At 39.2% G+C, this 14,259-nt stretch overlaps 1 protein-coding gene across 2 annotated transcripts in view; it reads right to left on the bottom strand.

Moving 5' to 3' along the window:
• Positions 1-14,022, bottom strand: part of PALS2 (protein associated with LIN7 2, MAGUK p55 family member) — a 120,503-nt gene extending 106,481 nt beyond the window's left edge. The window contains exon 1 of one of the 2 annotated variants that reach the window (XM_031455058.2): positions 13,112-13,238. The gene's annotated coding sequence lies outside the window, so the exon portion shown is untranslated. Of the gene's footprint in view, positions 1-13,111; positions 13,239-13,768 lie in introns of those variants that run through there. The other variant, XM_031455056.2, reaches the window with a different exon arrangement.
• Positions 14,023-14,259: the final 237 nt, after the last annotated feature.

Here is a 14,259-nt window from a genome sequence, read left to right on the forward strand (position 1 = left end):
TCAGGAAATTCACCTTTCCCAGGTTGGACTCCATGTTAGGGGGCAATTTCACCTGAGAATTTGTAACCACAACCTACTCTCATGGATTCAGGGTTCCAATACACCTACCAAGTTCAGAAAACTCCAAGCAGAGAAATTAAAAAAGTGCCAAAGAAAAGCCTTAGCAAATCTTCCCTGGAGGAATGTGCCCCACAACCAGACTGCACTGAATCCCTTGAACAAAACCCAGCCAAGCACGAGTTCACAATTGAAAATCATGAAAAACACTCGAGAGGAAAAAAAAAAGATAGATAATTGAGGACACAAGAAAGTAATACTGTAATAAAGGAAAGCAGGTAAGATTGAATAACTGTAATTGTAATCTAAGACATTAACGGTAAGCACAGTTCTTTCCAAGTGGATTTTTTTCTGGGCCTCCCTTGAGAAGCACGTGTACACTCAAATATTCTTTTATAGCAGTCAGCAGTTATTGGGCAAAGTTGAAGAAACAGACCCATGTTTTCTAAGACATGGTATAATTTTAAAATTTGTAATATTCTCACCCAGGGTACCCCTGCCCAGGAGCATTTGAAAATGTGTGAGGGCATGTTTGACACCCCAGTGGCTGTGGCACAGAACAGGGGCACTAAACATTAAGTGCTGTTCAGGACAATCCCACATGACAAAGTATAATACTGTCAAAAATGCCAATGATGAATTGCTGAGAAACGATATAACTAAATCAAAAACTGTTATCGATGAATAGCTTTAAGAAGAAAGACTGGGAACAGAAAATCTTAAACGTTCATTGTACATTCATCCTTCTGTACTATTTTTACTCTGTTTATCATGTAACATTAATATTTTTAAAAATTAAAAATAAATTTTCACGTAAGTAATGGAAGGGAGAGCTGTCCTGCTCATCAGTCAAAAGAAATCCCTACCTTCAGATAAACTAGGTTGTTCAGCACACCAAGGATAGAAGCAGTGCATCTGACTACCCTGGAATTCCTAGGCTCAGAAAGTAGTCTCTTCAAGTATTTAAATATTTCTCAGCTAAAGTATTTCCAGAATTAAAACAGGCTTACTGACGCTGGTTGCGTGCTCATGCAGTGAGGACTGAAACCTCTTTTGTGAGGCAGCAGCTGCAACACCAATGCTCTCATGGCTGACAGAAGTCCAAGGAAGGAGTTAAGATTCAAAACAGTTAACTATATACATTTGAATGGTTCTGTGATATAGTTCAATATATCACTTAGTAAACGAATGAAAGCCTTTTTAACAAATGATTTGCCAATGAGGTAGATCAGTTTTAGACTGATGGAAGCCCAATTAATGAGACATTTACACATATGAAAATGAAAGATTAAGATATAAGTGATGCACACTAGAAGCAGACAGAAAATATTTACTTAAAAGAAAACCTACACTTACTCCACAACTCTGCCTCTCAAAGATGACAAATTTTCAACACACACACGTGAACACACACCCACACACAATTTGGATGCATCACACCCTGACTACCTCAGAATTAATTTCTCTGTATTTCTAGTTTCCCTTCCTATTCCTTTATTGTACACAGAATAGTTGACCCTCGAACAATGGGGGTTTGAACTGTGTATGTTATGTACACATATTTTTCAATAGTAAATACTACAGTACTAGTACAATACAGTCCGATCCATGGTTGGTTGAATCTGCAGATGCCAAGGAACCACAGATAGAAGGCCAACAATAAATGACCTGCGGATTACCAGCCCCTCCACCCCACCAACCCCCCAGTGTTATTCAAAGGTCAACTGTATTCACAGGCATACTGCACTTACATTTTATTAAATGGCCAGTATGTTTACATCAACATCAAATTGATGTAGGCTAAGGAAAAAATAAACTGGCTCTTAATGCTTTTCACTTATCATTATGAAGCCATTATAATACCTTTTTGTATGTAGCTGTTACCTGTAGGGCAATCTTTATAAGCAGGGACGAAATTATTCTAAAAGAAATAAGCATTTCATTTAAATAAACTTGTATAACAGAAAGATTAGAACAGCTTCAAATATTGTCAGTAAAAAAATTAGAATGGAGTCAAACATTATCGGAAAAAACCTGGAGTTAAGAACTAGCTCAACCCAGACCAGGGACTTGACGCACATGAGAAAGTCTTCTTACAAAAGAAAGTACTTAAGAAATCACATCAAGAGGCCCTCAGAATTGGGAAATAGGGTGATCCCTCAAGAATTAGGTTAGTAAAAGAAGACACAAAATACACAGAACTGGCAGGAAAAAAAGCCCCCCTAAGAAAAGACAGGTAGAAGTACTTGGAAATTTGTCTAATCAAAGTGCCCAAGATATAGCCTTAGGATAAGAATACAATAAAGAAAGCAGTAACAATCAAGTGTACTGTAACCTGTGGGAGGAAAGTGTGTTAACAGAAGGCAGTATCTGATCAAACCTAGAAAAAAAGGAAGTAATAAACTGACCCTGGTCTCTACAATTGCCCAGGAGAGGAGAATTTGCCTACTCCATATTCTAGGGTTGCTCAATCTTGGCACTACTGGTATTTTGAACCAGATAATCCCTTGTTACGGAGGGTGAGGGCGGCTGTCCAATGCACTGTTTGGTAGCATCCTTGGTTCCTACCCACGAGATGCTAGTAAGCACCCCCATCCTAACTATGACAAAAATCTTCAGATATTACCAAATGTCCATCCCATGGGAGGCAAAACAGTCCCCTTAAAGAATCAGTGGTATATTCTAAACAATGTAAATAGATGCAGCAAGCTAATATAGTCTGGTGTTCCAAGCAACAAAATCACCTCACTTTTCTTGATCACCCAGTAAATGTCTCATTATAATTAGAGTTTCTAGAGAAAGTGTGGCCATGGTTGCAAGAGGTTATTTGCTATACAGTTTTTTTGGTGAATTAAAAAAAAAAAATGTTGGAGAGGAAGGCCCATGACCATATTTTATACATGCTTTCTGATAAAAATCAAATCACATACTTTTCATATTTCCCACAACATCTAACAGTTTTAAGCATATGTCAGGCATTTGAACACTTTTAAAATTTAATCTTCTAATTTTTAGTTTCTCTGCCCCTCCCCTCCATACCACCACTCACACAGCGCCTCCATCATCTTACTGTAAATGCCTTTGAAAGTTAACAGTATATCATGCAGGGCTAAATGAAATCTGACTTACTAATTGATACCCAGGGATGTGGTCTCAAAAGAGCTTTTCTATCCTTCAATAAAAAAAAGGTCAAATATAGTTGAGAACGTGCTTAAATCTAAGAAATATAATAACTTATTTAAAAATAAGAACCTAACTGAACCTTTAAAACAAGATCAGGGCTTATCTTGGGAAAAAGATCCCCAAACACTGAAAATCCAGGGACTATCCTTTGCCTAGGAATCCCTTGAAAACTTCAAAATACCTCTATGTTCCATTTGATCAGACACAGTGAATCACAATTTCCCAAATTCATCTTTTACTCCCCATCCTCTCTGCCACCTGTCTTTCAAGCTCTCAGTGCTTCACCTTTAAATCATCACTGCAAATCTTTTCCTAGTATTCTCTTCTTCACTGCAATCCACTCAGCATGACATCACATAGATCATGTTAAAATATCATTTTAATGACAATACTGCATTAGAAAAACACAGGATTTTCTGCCATCTGAGAATGCTCAAATTTCTCTTTTAAAAATCTAGCTTTCCAACTATTTAGTCTACTTCCTCTATTCTCTAATATAAACTCTGTCCTAACTGCACTGATCTTCCTACTCCCTGTATGTACAGCCACATATCTCATTCCCACCTAAATGCCGTCACTCAAGTCACTCCACCCAATATTCTTTTTTTTCTTGGTTATTCAATATCCAATCAATTGATGGCCCACTTCTTGATTTTTTTAGAATCAAAGTTTTAGAGCTAAAAGGGATCTTAGGTTGCATCTCAAAATTAATTCAATCAAATGAGCAGCAAGTCCCTGCCTACAGATGAGAATTTCTTAAATTATTTCAGAACTTGCATAGTCTCCTGCACAGATTAAGTCTGTAGCACTACTTATGTGCTATTTGTGAGGTCCTAATTTGTTCCATAATAAATATTAAGCATAGCCTAAGTTCACGGGACAGTGCTTGGCTGAAGGGATACAAAGGCCATTTCTTTCCTCAAATAAACTATATAAAGAAACCCTTTTATTATGTCAAATTCCATTCCATACGTATATAAACAGATTTACTTAGGTAAAGACTTCTATTTGAGTGTAACAAATTCTAAGTTGTTGTTTCTGGAGATATTTTGAGAAAGAAGGAACTGCAGGTTTGGAAGATAAAAGAGAAAGGAAATAAAGAGATGGCAGAGTAGTAGTAGAAGATATTTGCAGGGCATTCTTAAAAGACATAGAAACAGAGACAAAAACAAATTTCCAGCCTTTGATCTAGAGTCACTCTGTTGGGAAGCAGAGAAAAGAGATAAGAACAGAAGGACAATGAGAGCCAAGTCAGTGCCCTACTATGTTAAGTTCTAACTCAAACTGGCATGAAGTTACCATGGCTGGAAAGGAACTATAAATACTCACTTGGCTATAGTGAGCTGAGTGAGTTAAATAAAGGTTACTAAAAGCTTATTTTTTATCTCAAATATCCAAGTTATTCTATTTCTAAAACAACAGTTAGAAACAGAAGTTGAAGTTAGTAACCTTTATGTGAAAATAAGAAATGCTCTGATTAAGACACCCCAAAAAATGCTTCTAAGGATTTATGAAGCATTTCCTGCCCTCTCCCCTCAAGACTGGAAATCCTGCAACTTCTTTCAAGAAAGAAGTGGGTAAATCAAAACTAATTGTATAGTATCTGGTATTTCCAAATTGAATTGCACCAAATGTCACTGATAATTTGTTTGATATATTTAGTGTTTTAATTGGGAAGACATTAAAAGTTTATAAGGTTTTTTTTAAGGGTTCATTCATAGTCTCAGACTCCTTAACCTTATTTCCCTGTAACATTTTCAGTTCCTTCAGGGAAAGTGTCTCTACGTTGGGGTTTTTGAGAACCTAATGCTAAGGATGGCAAGAGCATACTGTGATGGTTTTGCCTATTTGCCTTCAAAGTGTGTTCCAACCTTCTTAAAAATGTGGTTTAAAAATTTTTTTCATTTATTCTCCCATTCCAAAAGATTACTAGTTTAAAAAAGAAAATGAAAAACTTTTGGATCAACTTATGTAAAACTATGTGACAATCATTTAATTTCTAAAATAAGGAACTTCAATGATTTAAATTTCTTTAACTTAGCTATCTAAGTTTCTTATACCAGAGTCCCAGATAGGATATTCAGTAGATGAACAAAAAGGCAAATAATTTTCTTTCTGTAACATTAAATTTCCCATAAAACATTTTATTATATGTATATAGACAAAAATATTCTAGGTAAAATAAAAAGGCAAATCCATTTGAGGACAGCCACATTCACTCCAAATACTAAAGAATTCCTTATGTGATAATGGACCATTATGAACATATTACAAATATGGTCATTCAAAACAAAATACTACATTATCAAACACTATTTACTACTTTAGACTTTTAGGGGAAAAGCAGGAGGAAAAATCAGGATTGTGTGAATTTTATAAAAATTTTAGATTATGTTGGAGGAATCTTTGAGGTCACATAGTCATCTTTCCACCCAATATTTAATTTGTCTTTGTTAACACACTGAAATGTCACCTAAAAATAAGACTTATTAACGTAATCAACAGCACATAATATACTGGACTGCTTTAAAAGTAAAGTTCTTTTTAAAAATATTTACTAAATGAGACATAGCTCTTATACTGGAAAGGAAAAAATGAAACTTATGAATCAAGCAAAGACAACTGAAAACATGTTCATCCAACAAATATTACCCACTGTATAAAGAACACTGTACCAGACAGTAAGAGAAGGGAAGGACAATGACATCTATTGTACCAAACTCTGTACTAGATACTTTACTTATATTACCCAATTAAAGTAGGTGTTATAATCTCTGTTTCAGAGTGAGGTATACTGAATTTAGCAATAATGCCAGAATCTCTGCCAGCAAGCTTATTGTTTGTACCACACAGACCTCTGTCCTGAACAAAAAGAGCTGGGAGTTGGAAAAACTGGAATTACAACCCATGTCTCTTCATTTTTTTTGCCATGCTGAGTAAGAAAATAATAAAGTACCCAGTTTCAAGAAATTGTATCATTTAATTACATAAGAAACGGTGAAAATATTTTGCTAGTGAGCAAAACTCCACATAATATTTGCTTTTGTTAATGAAAAGCCAACACTTCTTTTAGTATTTAGTATTTTAAAAAGCAACTCAAACTTTAAGCTGGTACTAACAATAAAGTATTTATAGTAATATCATATAGATATTTACAAACTCTGTCATTATTGTATTAAAACAAAATTTTCTAAAACTTCCAAAAATTTGAAAGTAACTGTGACTCCTAGCTCTCACCACATCACTAGATTAGAAGCTATTTCAATGAGCTGCAACTGGAAGTAGTATTTGCAGTATCAGACAGCCCTTCTTTTTTGTGCAAAATAGCATTTCTTTATACGTATACACACACACACAATACTGTATTTGATATAAGACCATGGGAGTTAGATTGTTCTTTATATGAAAACTAAGTTGAATGCTTTGGAAAGACCCAAAGAAAGCAAGTGACAAAATAAGAAAACAAAAACTACAAACTGTTGTATATTTAAGTGTGAGCAAGACAACTATAAACAACTGAGAAGTCATAAAACGCTACAAGGATCCTACACTCAGGTTCCTTCGGAAACCTTTAAGTTCTTGCTCCAAAGCTAGGAATTGGTAATAATGTACAAGTTTATGTAAGAATGTGGACCCAGAGCTGCAGGCAAAAGATACATACTCAAAGTAAATGTTGGTACATGAATATACATCTATATTTTGAAAGTAAAAATACATTATTTAAGGTATATGTGAATCATCTGTTATGACTCTTCACTTAAATCAATTTTCAATCAACCAAAAACTACCACGAGTCATAATCAAATTGTATCAGAGGGTTTTTACTCATTATATGTGCTGATATAAGGTTTTTTTCAGCAATGATATATAAGAAACTATTGGCAATAGTTACCTTTAGGACAAGGCTTCTCAATCTCAGCACCATTACACTTGGGCTGGATAATTCTTTGTGAGGGAGGGCCTGTCTTGTGCATTGTTTGCAACATCCCTGATATGTGATATCATATCTGATAGCGCCAAGAGCAACCCCTTTCCAGTCATGACAGCCAAATGTCCCTGAGGGAGTGCTGAGAGGCCAGCAAAATTGTCTGTGGCTAAGAAACTCTGAATTAAAAATGAGAGGAATGAGGATGGGGCAAAAGGACTTTTACCAGCCCTCCTTTTCTGGATTGTCTGAATTATCACAGTGGTCCCCCAAAAGAAATCCTGAAAATCTGTGAATGTTTTATTATTTGGAAAAAGGATCTTTACAGATGTGATTAGGTTAAGGATCCTGTGATGGGGAGACTATCCTGAATCAACAGGGTTAGGGTGGGGGCCTCAAATGCCATCATTTGTGTTATTGTGAGAGAGGCAAAGAGAGCTTTCTTTCTTTCTCTCTCTCTCTCTCTCTCACACACACACATTCACACACACACACAAGAGAAGGCGATGAAAAGAACAGAGCTGACAGAGATTTGAAATTCTGCCCTTGAAAATTGGAGTGATGCAACCACAAGCCAAGTAATTCTGGCAGCCACCAGAAACTGAGGAAGAAGAAAGCAAGAGAATCTCTTCTTGAGCCTTTGGACGGAGCACAGCCCTGTGGACACTCTGATTTTGGTCCGATGTTACTGATTTCAGACATGCATCCTCCAAAACTGTGAAAGAATAAATTTCTTTTGTTTTAAGCCACCAAGTTTGTGGTAATTTGTTATAGCAGCCACAGGAAACCAATCATCTAAGGGTTTTAATTTGATTTTTTAAAAACTGGTGATAAGCAAATGATATAATGTGTGAAGAACATTCAGCAAAGCTCCTAAAAGGTAGTAAGCATTCAGTAACACTGCTGATGCCATTATCAATACTAAGCCAATTATGTCTAAGCTCCAAGCTCTTGGTTAAAAAAAAAAAAAAAAAAAAAGGAAAAATAAGGATGTTCAAACAGTAAAACAGGAGAATACATGTGCAAGACTCAGGAATGCAAATACATGAATCAGCCTCTTATATGACTTGTACTTACCAGTTATGTCAGTGTTATAATTTGTCCTGTACTGAAAAGACAAATTGTGGATGAGGCTAGCCAAAGACAGCTTCTCAGGGGAGGAAAACTTAAACATTTATTAGCAGAGAAGAAACAAGGGGGCAAGGAAGGGGAGAATATGAATGTGAGCAAAGCAATGAAAATTAATTAGATGCTTTCAGAGTTACCAATCTGGCTAAAATAGAGACCAAAGTAAGACAGACCAAGTTCTAGGGTTAGAGCTCTCTAAATGGTATAGGATCTTAAAAGCTATGCTGACTGATTTAGTAAAAAGAATGTTTTATAGGATGTTATTATTTTACAAATACTGGCTCTTGGGGACTTAAAAAATACAAACATGCTCTGGCCCCACACCAGACCTAATAAATTAGAATCCTAGAACTAGTGTTATCCCACACTAAAGGATTCTAATACCCACTTAGGTGGAGTTAGTTCATGGCAAAAGATCTACATACAGAATCAAAATACCAAAGTTTATAATGTAGCCTCAAAGTACGCATTCATTTAAATTGACAGCATTTTCCTAGGTTAAAACTCCTCCAGAGACGTGGTCCTTCTGGTGTGAAAACGAACGATCATTAGGATACCTACTTTGGCGGACTGCTCAATCCTATTTTGCGTCATTACAGCAAGTACAATCAAGTTCTAACAACATGGCATAGTTTGTTGAACAGGGGAGAGATAGGTGCTAGAGGAATCTGTTTCCAGTTGTCTAGCCCGGTGTGGAGAAAACTTAGCAGCTGCTAGTGGCCATATTTTCCATTAAGAGAACTAGGAAGTGGTCCTCTATAGCATGAGAAGACATGAAGCAAATGCACAGTGAAGAGTAAAGAGAAGAGATGACGTATATCCTGCTGGCGCTAGAGTTTCTGAGTCTCAACCCTTGGATTCCCTTAGAAACCACTGCATCTTTACAATCTCACCTTTTGTTCATACTAGTTAGAAAGGATTTCTATTACTTACAGCCAACAGCCTACTTACTTCAAGTGTCATCTATTCATATCATTTCAAAAAGAAACATTTTAACACCAAAGCCTCAGGAGGGACAGAACCTAACCTAAGATTTTTTAAAAGGAATATTTATATTTAATAACAGCTGTGTGGCAGGAGCAAGTCTAAGTTCTTGGAATACACTGTTATACAAAAGAGATAAAAATCACTGTTCTAATTGGGCTTCCATTCTAGTAAGTGTATACAGATAATAAAATAATAAGAAAATACAATTTCAGATAGTGATAAATGGTTTGCAGAAAAAAAATTAAGGTAATAGGACAGAGGAAAATAAGGATGGTGCCACTCTGACAGGATGGTTGGACAGTATGCTTATCTGAGAAGGTAATATTTGAACTGAAACCCAAAATGACAAAAAGGAGCCAGCTGCATTATGTTTTAGGAAGAGAATTCCAGGCAGAGGGAACAGTCCTAAGTCACAAACAAGCCATGACATTTCTGAGGGAAAAAAGAAAGGCAGTGTAGATGGGTAATAGTGAACAAAGGGGAATGTTAAAGCAGGGTGAAAGGAGTAATTGATCTAAGAGGAAAGTTGTAAGTTGCTAAAGCAGGTAGGAATCAGATCATGTATAGGAACTAGTTGGCAGTGAAAAGGATTTGCAAAACTCACTACATTGTCTTTAACTCTCATTTTGCTTTGCATCGGTGATAACTCAGGCCTTTAGAAACGACTCCCAAAGTATTAAACAAAATGTTGAAGTCAGCCAGGAATAAACATTTCCTAAGCATAAAATCTCTCTTTTGGTAGACTATGAACTTTTTTTTTTTGGCAGGGGGTAGGTAATTAGGTTTATTGATTTATTTGGCTTTTCAATGGAGGCACTGGGGAATGAACGCAGGACCTCGTGCATGCTAAGCACGTGCTCTACCACTTGGTATGAATTTTTTTAAGAGGAAGAAAATTGCAAAGCCATCTTAAAGAATAATCTAGGGTGATAAGATGATAGAAACTACTTCATGAATCTACTATGATCAAGTCTGCACAAAGGTTTTAGTTAAAGAAGAACTTAAAAACCTAAGGTTTTTCTAAGCTACAGTAAATGTACCATCCTTTGTTTTGCTGAGTTCACTGTTACTGAATTGGACATTAACAAGGTTAAATCTGTCAGAAGAGAAAATTGGAAACTACACTTCTTTTTGACTTTACTGTACCTCCTGAGAATAGCTAGAGGTTAATGGTCAAGAAAATTGTGAGTTTTAATCTTATCTCTATTACTATGATAAAGGAAGACTTCCCCTATGTGGTGAAATTAGATACAAGGGATGCTTCAATATCTCTTCCTCTGAAAGCTTTTTAAAATAGAAGACCAATCAGTTTAGAGGTCTGGATATGGTAAACCTCACAAAAGAGTGGTGTTCTCTTCAGCTCTTTCCAGACAACTAGTATCTGTGTACACAAAGTAATTAAACCTGCATTGCTTCTAAGATTAGTATCAGTAAAGTCACATCTTTGAAAGTTCTAATGTATTCATGAATTTATCTTTCACTATGTTAGATATTTAGTTAGCCCATATGACAGTAGACCAAAAAGCAGACTGTCAATAACACTATCTATAAAGAGAGGTACTTGGTGAGTGTGGTGTAAGTTAAAGAAACAGTCATTTAGACACCTTGATCAAGACTTGATTCTGAGTGCATCCCCCTCAACACACTTCCAGAAATTTGGCAAAGTGCCCAGGGATGATTAGCAGCAGTCTATGTGAGGGAGGGATACAATCAACCTAAATTGTAAAGTCTCCCCCCAGTGGTCACATACAAATACCAGGAAGAGTAGGGAAATCATTGTAGCTTCTGTGAGGCTGACCAAAAATACTCTATGTAGAACCTGGTTCCTACAATGAAAAAAATCAAATCTTTAATTCAGTAATAGCACCATATCAGTAAAGAGACCTTGTATGCTTTCCTGCTCTTATGATATTCATAAATGTGAACACTATTTTTAGAAGGAAAGAATCTACAGGTAAAACAAACCACATTTTTTCTTAGGTTTTTTTTTTTTTTTTTTTTAGGAATAATTTAACGATATCCTCAAACAGCCTAGTATTTGTTTTGTCTAATGGGCAGGTGTTCATTTCTCCAGAAAAATATATAAGCACATTCCTTGCAAGTTAACTACATCTACCTGAAGTGGAGTTCTGACACAAATTTAGTCACTTACCAAATGAACCACCTTGTTAAAGAAACTTATCATCAGTGCTAAAAACCTAATGTCTAATTTGCAGGATACTCTTTTAAAAAGCACCTAGAACTAGGTAATTTATAATAAAGCAAATAATGTCAGAAGTACAAATGGGTTCTTTGCCTCTTCTAATATTTATTTTGCTGGTGTTTTTATACTTAGACAGCCTTTGACTAGCACTAACCCTGTATTATTTGCAACTCTCAGCAATAATTTTCTGATGTTTCTCATTTTTAACAAAGCTTGGATTAAAAAATGTGAAAAGCATTTAATTAAAATATCAATTGTCTTCTGTTAACCATCCATTATAAAATGATAAAGTATATAAAGGGATGGTAAATACTCAATTTCAATTTAAAAATAGCTTTTAATAAGATAACATAGAGTCTCATAATTATGATTTCTTGTTTATTCCAAGCTAAAAAGAGGGGCAGAGGGGGAAGGAGGGAGAGAAGCAGGCTGTGCAATCCTCTGGAACAATTTCAGTCTGAAATGAGACTCAGGAAAAATGCAAACTGCTCCCACAAATGTTTAAGAAAAATATGATTTGTTAAAAAAAAATCCAACAGTTGGCCTAGAGAATAACAAAAAATGATTCTTATGTAGAGCTACCACACTTGCTTAAGCCCCTAATTTTTCCAGTGTTTAATTTAGAATGTAAATTTAAAAGATCATTTTCAAATATCAGTGGAAAAGGAACTGAGTGGCATCAATTAGAAAAGGATACTTACATCCCCAAGTGTTTTTTCATAAAGTTATTTAGTGTACGGTCTCTATAGGACAAAAACAGAGCATTAAAAGTGTTACCACTTGTATATTATGTAACCCTAGTCGAAACTAAAAGCAGCATGGACCTTAAAAAGTAACACATTATGCAAATGTATATTTAAACATAAATTTAAATATATGATAGATTTCAGATACAAATGACCTCACAATGCCACAACCCACAAAAGTTCTTTGTTTACTGTAATTAGGCCTCAGAAGACCTGACTATAATCAGGCCGGATACCTTATCATAATTGCCCAGTAGATGCCTAGAATAAGCAATACCGAGAGGTCCGTTGTTTTACCTATGTACCGCAACTATCTCCGCATTGGTAACAGTGTATTACCTAGCCTAAAATATTCCACAGACATAAGTTTCCGAAAGACCATTTGAAACATTTCACGGGAAGAAATGGCTGCTAAATCATACTCCAATTGAAGAGCATTTTAACGCACCTCAAATGTTCTGAGCCATATTACAAGACCAATTCAGGAAGCATAAAGTAACATTCCAATAACCCCCAAAGGCGTAGAGGAGTAAAACGTGGCTGTCTTGACCTTACCCAGCTGTTTGTAAGTAATGCGGAGAATTTTGAGCTACCCCATCAGCCTTCAATTCCCTTTCTCGCCTGCCCCCAACCCCTCTCACAATGCACGGCCCAGCTGATGTAAATTGAATAGATGAAACCTCAAGCTGTAATCCCAGGAACTGGGAGATTGAGACTAAACTCCCAATAAAGTGTTAAAAAGTCCTGCAAAAAACACCCACCAACCAATCCACATCCTGTCAGCACACCGACCAAAGATCCCTCAATCGACTCCCTCCTGGCCCCCCACCCCGCCAAACAAACAAAAAGCCCCAGCACCTTTCTCATTCCTGACCAACGTACCCAGAATAGGAAGGCACTGCCTCAGCCGCGAACGCCTCCGGAGCAGCGTGTGCTCGGCCCACAACCACTTCGGCCAAACAACTGGAGTCTCGTGCCTCGGAAGTGGCAGCAGTACTAGCAGAAAGCCTCCTCCCCCAAGAACTCGGAGCTCGGGAGGCAGCTGGGGGCCTGCGAATCTCCCCCTCTGGGGACTGACCCCGAAGGTGTCAGTCACCGCAACCACCGCCCCCAGCGCTGTTCTCCATTCATGCTTTAACGCCACTCCGCCGCACAAGGTGTCGGCGCCCGCGCCCCACGCCCAGAGGGGGCCTCGCGCGCCCCCAGTCCCAGCCCTGCCCCCGCCTGGGCCGCGCCGGGGAGCGCGTGGGGAGAGCGGGGCGCGGAGCCGCGCGGCGGCCGGCAGCATGGGCCAGACACGTTGCCGCGCTCGGCCCGCCCGCCCGCCGGCACGCCGGCAGCCCGGGAGCTGGGGCCCCTCCAGCGCGGGCCGAGCAGAGCACCCCCCCGCCGCCCGCGCCGCCTGCCCGAGCCCAGGTGCTGAGGGGGCGGGTCGGGGTCCCCGGCTGGCGCGAAGCGACGAGCAACAGGGCGCCCCCAGGCTGGCCCGGCGCGCGGAGAAACCGTTACCCGAGCGCCGTGGGGGCCCCGGCAACTCACCGGCTCACACCTCGGCCGCCTCCACGCCGCCGCCGTCGCCGCTCCCCTTCGCCCGCCGCTGCTGCTCTTCCTCAGCCGCAGGCGCCGCGGAGGAGCCCCATCTACAAACTCGCCGCTCGTAGTTGGGAACTGGAAATGCGGCTCACACTCCTCAGCACCCCTGTCCCTCCGCCCCCTCCTTCGCTCCCCACTCCGCCCGGCTCCGGTCGCCGGCGCCGCCGCCACGACCGCGCGCGCGGCCAGCCTCCCCTCAGCCGCCCTCCTCCTCCTCCTGCTGCCGCCGCCGCCGGGGCGCGCTCCCTCCCGGCCTCGCGCGTGCGCCGGACGCCCGGGAGCGCGCGCTCGGGCGAGAGGAGGTGCCACCGCCTCCGGGAAGCCGGGCCCCGCCCCTCCGGCCGCGGCTTGGCGGCCAGGTGGAGCCCATTCTCCGCTCCCGCTCTCGCTCTCGCTCCCGCAGACGGCGCCCTGGCCTGACTGCGCCGCCCGCACCC

Source organism: Camelus dromedarius, chromosome 7 (assembly GCF_036321535.1).
Source record: "Camelus dromedarius isolate mCamDro1 chromosome 7, mCamDro1.pat, whole genome shotgun sequence".
NCBI lineage: Eukaryota > Metazoa > Chordata > Mammalia > Artiodactyla > Camelidae > Camelus > Camelus dromedarius.